The sequence below is a fragment of the Lytechinus pictus genome, chromosome 3, assembly GCF_037042905.1.
Source record: "Lytechinus pictus isolate F3 Inbred chromosome 3, Lp3.0, whole genome shotgun sequence".
Lineage (NCBI taxonomy): Eukaryota > Metazoa > Echinodermata > Echinoidea > Temnopleuroida > Toxopneustidae > Lytechinus > Lytechinus pictus.
Window position 1 is genome coordinate 12233950 of NC_087247.1, and position 10284 is coordinate 12244233.

General features: G+C 33.7%; 1 long non-coding RNA gene across 1 annotated transcript; it reads left to right on the forward strand.

The window, feature by feature from the left end:
* Positions 1-397: 397 nt before the first annotated feature.
* LOC135153726 (uncharacterized) lies at positions 398-8905 on the forward strand. Its single transcript, XR_010293235.1, has 3 exons — positions 398-691; positions 2108-2189; positions 8795-8905. It is a non-coding gene; the product is annotated as an uncharacterized LOC135153726 (long non-coding RNA).
* Positions 8906-10284: the final 1379 nt, after the last annotated feature.

Here is a 10284-nt window from a genome sequence, read left to right on the forward strand (position 1 = left end):
GGGACCTGGTAATGATGATGAATGCCTTACCACTAGCACACCAAGAGGGAATCGAACCCGGGTCACCGGTAAGCGAACCCCCCCCCCCCCCCCCTCTCTACCCACTGAGCTAAATCCTAAATCATCATATGCACGATTCGATAACTTACTGTTTGTTTTTAAATTTTTTAATTGGGCAGATGTCCTAGTACATTTAAACGTCTCATAATTCAATAAACCCACACTGGTTATACTCTTACCACCACCAAGGAGATATCAGATATCTCATTAATACCACCACCACCTCTATCGTCCTATATACCACCAATTTATGTTACGACGCCAAAAAAAGCGATGATCAGATTCTTGCCATGTATTCTGTGTATAATTTTCCTTTCACGCCACTAGCTAACAATACATTGCAATGCAGAGAATACGCAGACGAAAATTGGATGCCTCGAGTTCGCTGGCAGTATCAATCACTCTCAACGATGCTGGTGTCACAAATTTGCTGAGGAACGACGACATCATTGTAGATAGTTTTTCGCAAAGAAATAATGTTCTTAAAGTTAACCAGATTTAGGAGAAGGAAAATGGAACATCTGATACGAGTTGCTGTATTTGTTTTCGTGACAATAAATGTGATTTTTAAACCATCGGCGGGTCAGACGACAGCGCCCATGTCGAATTCGGACTTTCCGGAGCTGAGCCTGTAAGTAGTGGAGAGTGAAGAGTGTTGTGATCCTGTGTGTTTACCAGGCAGTCGGCGAACCTCTGTCTGCCATTATGGCCATGCATGTATTCTCTCTTTATATTATTCGCGTTGAACATGTTGTATAGCTGTGTTGTGGTGATGAAAGGATGATTATGATGATGATAATGAGATTGACTTTTTTCTATTCTACTACTTCTAGGCCATTTCACTAGATATATCAGTTTTATGTATTTTATCCTTTTTGGTTTGAAATGAAGAAAACGATGTGGATATTTATTTAGGAGCATATGATAACAAGTGGAGTAGGTCCCATTTCCAATCTATTACCAGGTAAATGTTAGAAACCAATTAAAAAAATGATCACATTTAGTGCATTATCAAACTGCTTAAATTAAGGAATATATTACAACCGTGTACATATATAGGATGAGTGGAATAGTGCAGACTAAAGAGCCAGAGAATTTGCCTCAAGATACTAGTAGTAGTAGATCTTACATTTTGGACATTCTTTTTTTAAAGATGGGGCCCGGGTTATTGATATAATTAAAAGGCTAATCTAAATTGAAACAAGTTAAGTTTGATTCAGGATTTTTTGAAGCATTAGATGCATTTCATCATTTTATTGTTTTAGTTCGTAGTGGGTCGTTTCCACACCCAAATGATCTCCTCGATATACTCTCAGTGGGTCTGTCACAAGGTTGATGAGCTGCTTGGTATGCGTATTATTTGCTAAAGTACTGTTGTTGGAAGTTGGCATTGGTGCTTGTGATGAAGCAAACCGAAGATGATAATTTTATTCATTTCCTTGTGAAATTACTCTGCATGTTAAGTTGCTTGAAGTTGAATATATATGCAGTACATGTACGCATAAATGTATCTTCTACTTTTATTGCACTCACACGTATGCGAGGTTAGTATTAGTGTACTAACCTCGCACCGTGAACCGCGTTTGGCAGTGGATTTCTAACTAGTGGGTCGCGCGTGCTGCGATCCCACTTCTGGTGTCCACAACACACGACTTCAATGGCTTGATTTTTCTGTGCGCGGCGGCATGTAATGAACCCTTGAGTGCTTTTATTGGAGATCTGCATCATAACAGCTGCTCTGCTTAAACCAGGGTTATTATGCTGCATTTTTTTGTCGAGTGCTTAGAGACGTCTGATAAATTAAGTGTTTTAACACTTAAAGTGCTATACCAGCAAGTATAATATTTTTATCTGTCTTTGCAATATGTTGCTTATAAGATGTTACATACATGTCGAGGACAGGAAAAGATATGTGTCTCATGAATTTTCCTGTTCAATCATTTGCTCCTTTAATGATTGAAAATATGATTGTCGGTGATCTATACATTTTGTAGCTCATTTTCATTATCATAGATTTCTCAATTCATTATTAATTTTCTCATTACAGGGTTAAAAAGTGGGCGGATGGTTTAAGTGAGACATTGATAGACACGTTGGACAAAGTGACTGGGAGAAGAGAACTTAGACAGGTTCGTAAAATTTGTACTTTAATTTGTTTTGAATTATGTATATATAGCTACATGGTAGATCAGCCTTCACTACTGCAGCAAGCTTGATAAGAATTGATCTGTATCTCTCTCATATATTATATACGGATTGCACATGTACCCCAGAATGTTAAATGATCACATTTTTATATATAAAGATCATTTATTTATATACACCACCTTTTCAGATCCCTTTTATGTACATGGTCCACTAGTCAACTACAGCCGTAGACACCAACCTATTGTTAGGTCTCAGATTTAAGCTGATTCGATGCATGGATTTGTGCCTGGCCATCGCTGTACAAAAGGAACAAACGAGCTTAAATCTGATTTTGTGTGTAGTGGCATATAGATCAATATGGCATACAGATGACACAGTGTCTGTGCATGTGTTGTGTCGGCTTTTACCAGCTGCACAAATGAGTGGTGTGAGAGCTCATTTGTTTATTGGTTTTTTGATAAATATTAAACATTAGTTTATTCACTGACCCATTGTTGAACACCTATGACTAGATTCACAAAGCTGGTGATGAGTTTGTGTTAAATGTAGGGCATGTATGATATATTCCTAATGTAAGCATGATTGAAATGTGAAATCTGTGTAAAATACAGAACTTGCAAATATGAAACTTCCTTTGAGTTAAAAATACCGACATGTCAATTAAAATTAATGCCACGCAATACTAGTAATAAGGACAAGTCCACCCCAACAAAAAGTTGATTTGAATAAAAAAAGAAAAATCTAACAAGCATAACACTGAAAATTTCAGCAAAATCGGATGTAAAATAAGAAAGTTATGATATTTCAAAGTTTTGCTTAATTTCACAGAACAGTTATATGTACATCCTGGTCAGTATGCAAATGAGGAGACTGATGACGTCATCCACTCACTATTTCTTTTGTATTTTATTATACAAAATATGAAATATTCGAATTTTCTCCCTTTTGTCAAGGGAAACAACGATTAATTCCTACCTGAACACGTCGAATTAGCTTTGTTTAATACTATATGGTTCAGCCAACTTGGTACTTATTGTCAAGTCTGTAAAAAATGAAATATTGTATTATTCAAACAATAAAAACAATAAAAAACTAAAGAAATAGTGAATAACAGACATCATCTACTGACTCACTTGCATGACACTGAGTTGTGCATATCACTGTTTTGTGAAAAATAAGCGAAACTTTGAAATAACTTTATTATTTTACATCCGATTTTGATGAAATTTTTAGCGTGATCCTAGTTTGATTTTTCTCTATTTATTCAAATCAACATTTTTCTAGGGTGGACTTGACCTTTAAATGTAGGACATGTATGATATATTGAGATGAATTTATTCCTACATGAAAGCATGATTGAGATGTGAAATCTGTGTAAAATATAGTTTAAATTGGAGATATGAAACTCCCTTTGAGTTGAAAATACCGACATGTCCATAAAAATTCATGACACGCAATACTAGTAATTTAAACTAGACCTGAATAATGTATGGTACTACATGTATTTACCCCCCTCCCTCTTTACAGATTTTGTTCTGCAAGAGATTGTTTTTAAACATATAAAACAGAAAGAAATTATAAGCTACAATGATGAATAAAGTTTGCTTTGTCTGTGAAAATATCCTTGATCATATTAAAACGTGGATATTTATAATCACTCTTTATTTTCATATCAATTTAATTCTTTTTTTTTTTTACTATTATAACAATTTCTTTTTAGCATTTATAAATAAGTATGATTGTTTCTTAAGAACACCTCAAAACAAAATAGAAATTGGTGATTTTTTTCATAAGAACTTAGTCAATTGTTCTCAGTTGTTATGTTTGGATAAGTGCACTATGTGTACAGTATATGGATACCATTGACGATCTTCTCCATTCCGGAATGAACATGCTGAACTGAAAAGGAATGCATATTGCATAGATGAAATGAGACAGTGTGTGTATATATCACATGCATATGTGCACATGTTAGGTGTGTGGATGCGTGCTGCATCATCAGTGCATGGGTGATTCATTTTAACTACAAGGGCAGACTCCATGATTAATTCCAAACTAGTATTATGAATTATTTAAATACGTAATGTACATTCTGCTTGTACACTCATATATATGTTACTGCGCTACCAATCCTACATGTGATCAACTATTATAGGTCTACACATTGAGTGCATTACATGTACATACTACCATTGTAAGAAAAATCTATGTCAGGGAATAATTTTGCTTTACAAATTTGAATAGCATTTTTGGTCATAAGAGAAAAGCTCTCAACTAAGTAATGTACAGTTCTATGTAAAATATGCTGCCTATATACAAAAGACTTTATGAATAGCAGTCTTCCCAAATTGTGGAGCAAATTGCGATGCGATACCAGGAAAATTATTCCCTGCATGTAGATACAGTATGCTAATCATTTCATTGCACTTGGCCTTCAGGTATTATTTTGCTGTATTCATGATGAAGCAAGAGGCTATATATCTTCCAAACTGTTCATGTCTTTCTGACATGCATTGCCATGTTCAAGTAAATGCATCGTGGAAATTAGGATTTTTTTTGTTAAATGAAGTAGTATGATGTGTGAACATGTACCTGCATGTAGCAACAGGCAAGGTGATTCAAACACGTACTTTGCAAGTGAATAGAAGATAATGCCCAGGGAAAATATAGGCATATAGGATATAAGAACATTGTTGGCATGGTGTAACCTCCCCCCCCCCCACCCAAAAAAAAAAAAAAAAGAAACATGCAAGTCAAGATGAAATATTATACACATGCCACATTATATTTCTCTGAGCCTCTCAACCATCAAAAGGATACAATATAATATTCTCACCTGGAGATAGAATTAAAAACTACTGGTACTGTTAGAAACATGTAAATATTGTTGTTCTCAAACATTGGCTCAGGTTTCACTTCCTACATTAAAAATACTTCATATTGTTATTACAAACAATTTTTTTTTCATTTTTTAAAACTATAATCCTATTTTTCCATAATTACAAGTTTTAATACCCACCCCCCTTTATCAAGGAAATGAACATTCCTGATTCAACATCAGGGAGTTGAAATTTCTTTTCTCAATATTGGTTCATATTTTATTTCTGTCTATAGTATAATTTCGATTTTCTTTGTTAGTCATTTCATATCTATTCTATTACATTTTTTGTCTTTGAATGTAATATAATTTATTAATTTTTAAGCATGTAACATCACAAACACTTCAAAACTATTGTAGAGTGGCCGAATGTTCAAAGATACACCTCACAAAATCAGTCGTAAACAAGCAAACTCAAATCATATCAAACAGCCAGAAGCACCAAATAAGAAGAACCTAAAATATAATTGTAGCTGAACTAAACTCAAAATAAAGATGTCAACAAAATGAAGTCCAGTGATGCTCTGATTTATTGGCCTGAAATCCAGACCTCACTAGGCATTGCCTTTACAAATAATATATTCAAATATATTTAAAAAATAGTGTCACATGAAAAATCCATCCAATAGAGGAACAGAGAATGTAAGAACCCAGAAAAGTGGAAGAACCAAGGGTGAAAGGTGAACCAATGAGGATGAGGTAAAATGATATGAATGAAGAAGAATGTTCTGAATATAAATGAGAAAAGGACAATAGAAACATGTGGAGCTGCATGGAGTTGGAATGGCAATTGAATGACGTGATGTAGAAACTAAGGAATGAGAGAAACAGACTGTGTGTAACAATGGTATAGAAATGGGAAGTGAAGAGAACTATGGAAAGCAAAGTGTGAAATAAACAATTAGATTAAACATGGCAAAATTCAACCCTTACATAAGCTTCCTTCTTCGCTAAAAATGTCCTAATTTTTAGAAGTTTCAAATTGATACATTTTTATTTTAAATTTTGGTCAAAAGAAGTTTTCCGACAATTTTTGGATTCACAAAATGAGAATGAGTACTTTCTTTGATTTTATACATGGGGAAAAAAAAATCAAATATTTTTTCTTTTTTGTTGTTGAAAATTTCAAAATGAGAGAAAATATCAGTTTCTATTAAACTTTTGAACTGTTCTGTTTGTTTGCAAAAAATTAAAAAGTTGAATAACCTGGTTCTTTAAAAACACTAATTTCTAAAGGCATTGAACTGCATCAAATTGTACAATCTGTAAAGTTCATAAATAACCAAGTATGAAGGTGAAAAAAAAGATAAATTCGTTAAAGCTTTGCATATATAATCGTCCAAAGTGCACAAGAAAATTTATAATTTCTGCACTGTTATGTATGTAAAAGAGTATAAAATGGTTAGCAATATATCGACAAAAAATTATCAGGATGGAATATTGAGGTTTTTATGAAAACACATGAGATACATGCAATAAATTTAAATGTTGAACAATGTAATATGAAAAATAGCACAAATTCAGTTTTCAGTTTAGTTCAGATATTACTTGATTTCAATCGATGATTATTTTCTCTTCAAAAATTCAATTACTTTTAAATGTTCTAGACACGGATATATAAAAAAATACAAGATTGTTGTAACGACAGTTCATTATCTTCTTTCTTCTTGGAAAAAGTTAATTGGTGTTCGGATTAACACATTTTCATATCATCGCGACGTCGACTGTTAAAGAAAAGATGATTCCAAATAACGTTCAGTGTCTTGAATATTTCGCTGTTGTTAAAAAAATACTTTGAAGTTTTCCAATTCGAAGAATATATATATCAGCATCGCTGAATGCAAATTTTTTTGATGATTTCGCTGTTTCTTTAATAAAGTTCAAATGTCAGTTTGATGAAATTCACAAATGCAAACTTTGATGATTTCGCTAAATTTACCTTCATTGTTGCTATTTCTTTGAATGGTTTAAATTGTAAATGTCACAGTTCTGTTGAATTAAAGCTGAAATCAATAAATTCACATCATTTTTTAAAGTCACGAAATCTTGTTGGTATTTTGACTCTTCGTCTATAACACGTAGAACATGTTCTCATCTGGTGGACGTCCAGGGGGTTGAGTTTGAGGGGCATCATGGTGTCCGACACCGGGGGGGGGGGGCACTCAGTATATAATGCATAGTGGGTATGTGCCACGGAGGGGACCCCCATTTTTACACTCAAATTTCCGTTCCAAGGCATAGCATTTTTGTCTTATTGAGAAAAGGAACAAAGAAAGCCGCTCCAAAGCATAGCATTTTCTTCTTATCGAGAAAAAAGAAGAAAGAAATCCGCTCCAATGCTTCGCATATTTTCTGTTACGCCGTTCCGGCCGCTACAATGAGCCGCAATTTTGGTGAAATGCGGCCGCAGAGCGCTGTCCGACCATCGCCTCTGCGCTATAGCGCACCTGGCGCATGTGCCGCCGGGCTAGCTGCATGCACGTTCCATAGGGATGCATACGCACTCACACGCAATTGGATTGGTAATTGCCATCTTCAGTTTGATGAAGGTGTTTTCACAGTCGGCATCCCACCGCTGCCACCAGTTTGTAGAGTGGCCGAATGTTCAAAGATACACCTCACAAAATCATTCGTAAACAAGCAAACTCAAATCTTATCAAACAGCCAGAAGCACCAAATAGGAAGAACCTAAAATATAATTGTAGCTCAACTAAACTAAAATTATACTTAGTCTTATTTGCAAAATATTACAATAAATTAAAACACCCCTTTATAACAATAGTACAGGATTATTATAGAATTTTTATTTTATAACCCTGTAAGTATACTTCATTTACAAGAGATCCACTTGTACCCAACAGCAGTGATTCATAGATTATTTGAACAACCTTTACATACCAGCATCGATGAGTGAACATAATTTGAACATATGCATGCTATCACTTACAACCTAATACTTGATAAGTTTAGTTTAATAGAAATGCTGGTAGAGTGTTAAGCTGGAAGTATGATGTATGTAGTACATGTCCATGATATTTTACTTCTTAAAGGACTAGTTCACCCCCAGAAAAATGTTGATTTAAATCAATAGAGAAAAATCAAGCAAGTATAATGCTGAAAATGTCATCAAAGTCGGATGTAAAATAAGAAAGTTATGAAGTTTTAAAGTTTTGCTTATTTTTTACAAAACAGTTATATGCACAACTCAGTGATATGCAAATGAGAGAGTTGATGATGTCCCTCGCTCACTTTTTTCTTATGATTTGATTGTGTGAATTATACAATATTTCAGTTCTTACAGATTTTTACAATAATAATGACCAACTTAATGAACCACAAGATGTAATTTCACATGTATGTTCAGGGAGGAATAAATCTTTGTTTCACATGACAATGAGGAGAAAATGATCTCCCTTTACATTAGTTACAGAGATGTTAAATACATTTTCTTTTCATTTCTATGATAAATATTGTTGATAAAAAATAAGAATTTGCAGAACATGTCAGAAAATATTTATGAAGCTACTTTTTGAGACAATACACCTGTCCCTTTCGTTCTTACGTTCTTAAACCAATTAATGGACAGTTTAATAATCCAACAGTTTGTAACTTAATTTTCCTTACATATTGTTAACATGTCATCTATCTTGATTCCTGTTTGGATCTGGATGATTTTAAATTGGGCTATTTTAATCTTTTTTTTAACAGCTTTACACTGACAAGGCCTTGGATGTAGAATTTATAAATGGTTCAGAACTCATAGAGGATGTGGCTGATAAATGGCAGGCTATACTCCAAAAGAAGATGACTGCAGTGAGGGTATGTTGTAAAAACATTTTTCCTTTTAATTTTCTTTTTATGCTTGATGATGGATGTACGGTCAGTGATATATTCACTTTGTTCACTAATACCCCTTCCTTAAAGGACAAGTTCACCCTGACAAAAAGTTTTTTTTTAATACCAGGAAAAAAAAAATATTGGTGAAGGTTTGAGGAAAATCCATTAAAGATTAAGAAAGTTATTTGAATTTCAAGATTTTGATTGTGACAGCACATACGAGCAGCGGCCCCCATATGTCATGTCATATAAAATGCATAAATTCACATTTTTTAATGGTTCGTGATAACTAAAAATTTCCTTCTTTCAGGAGCGGATGTGGAATATTTTGTTGATATACTGAAGGTACAATCAAACCCATTTTCAATTTTTTTAGTAAATGACTATTTTCAATTCCCAATACATGGGAAGATGCTCACATATAATGTCACAAATCCGAAAATTTAATTTCTAAACTTTGATGGATTTTCCTCAAACCTTCACCAATATTTTTACTATTTTTTCTGCTATTTTTACGATAAACTTTTGGTCAGGGTAAAGCTTCTCCTTTAAGCTAAAATTTTATTATTCATACGTGTATGTCCAATGTTCATATAATTATACTATGTCACAATGTTGCAGATCTACATGTATCTAGGTCTGTGGTGTGATAGTTAACCTTGGTTCTAAAGCTCTTGAAAAGTGTCAGTTATGTGTTAAGGCGACCGCACACCTTACGACTGGTCTGCGACCCGATTTTGGAACAAGATGTGAATGTGAATGGAACATATCATTTCATTTGAGGTTAAGATTAATTGAAATAATAATATTATAACAATTTTGAAAGATTGCAAGTCCGTATTTTGGAGTAAAGTCCAAATTAGTTTCAAATCGTAGCCAATCGTACGACTGCTATGACGTCATTACGACTAGATATTAAATTCGCTTTTATTCTAAGAAGGATGACAGCATAGTCACGAATTTTATCATAGGTATATTCGTACGATGATTTAGAACATTACACAGTAAGATATTCCAAGTCTCAATATTAGCATCAAATTCTATTACATTTTATTCTGAAATCGGGTCGCAGACCAGTCGTAAGGTGTGCGGTGGCCTTAATACATGTATACTCAAGTATCATATCCTGCAATCATACATATGTTTAGTGGCCTGTGAATCCTTTTCAAACATACATTGTACAAATTAAAATGGCCATTGTTTTGTTTTGTTTTGTTTCTTGTTCTTCTTGGGTGATGTTTATTTTAAAAACAGGTTCTTTGATCAATTTTATCCACAAAATCTAGCTTATCCTGAAATTTGTCAGTCAATTGCATACATTTGAAAAGGCTTTACAGCATTTATATTAAAAAGGGGGGAAA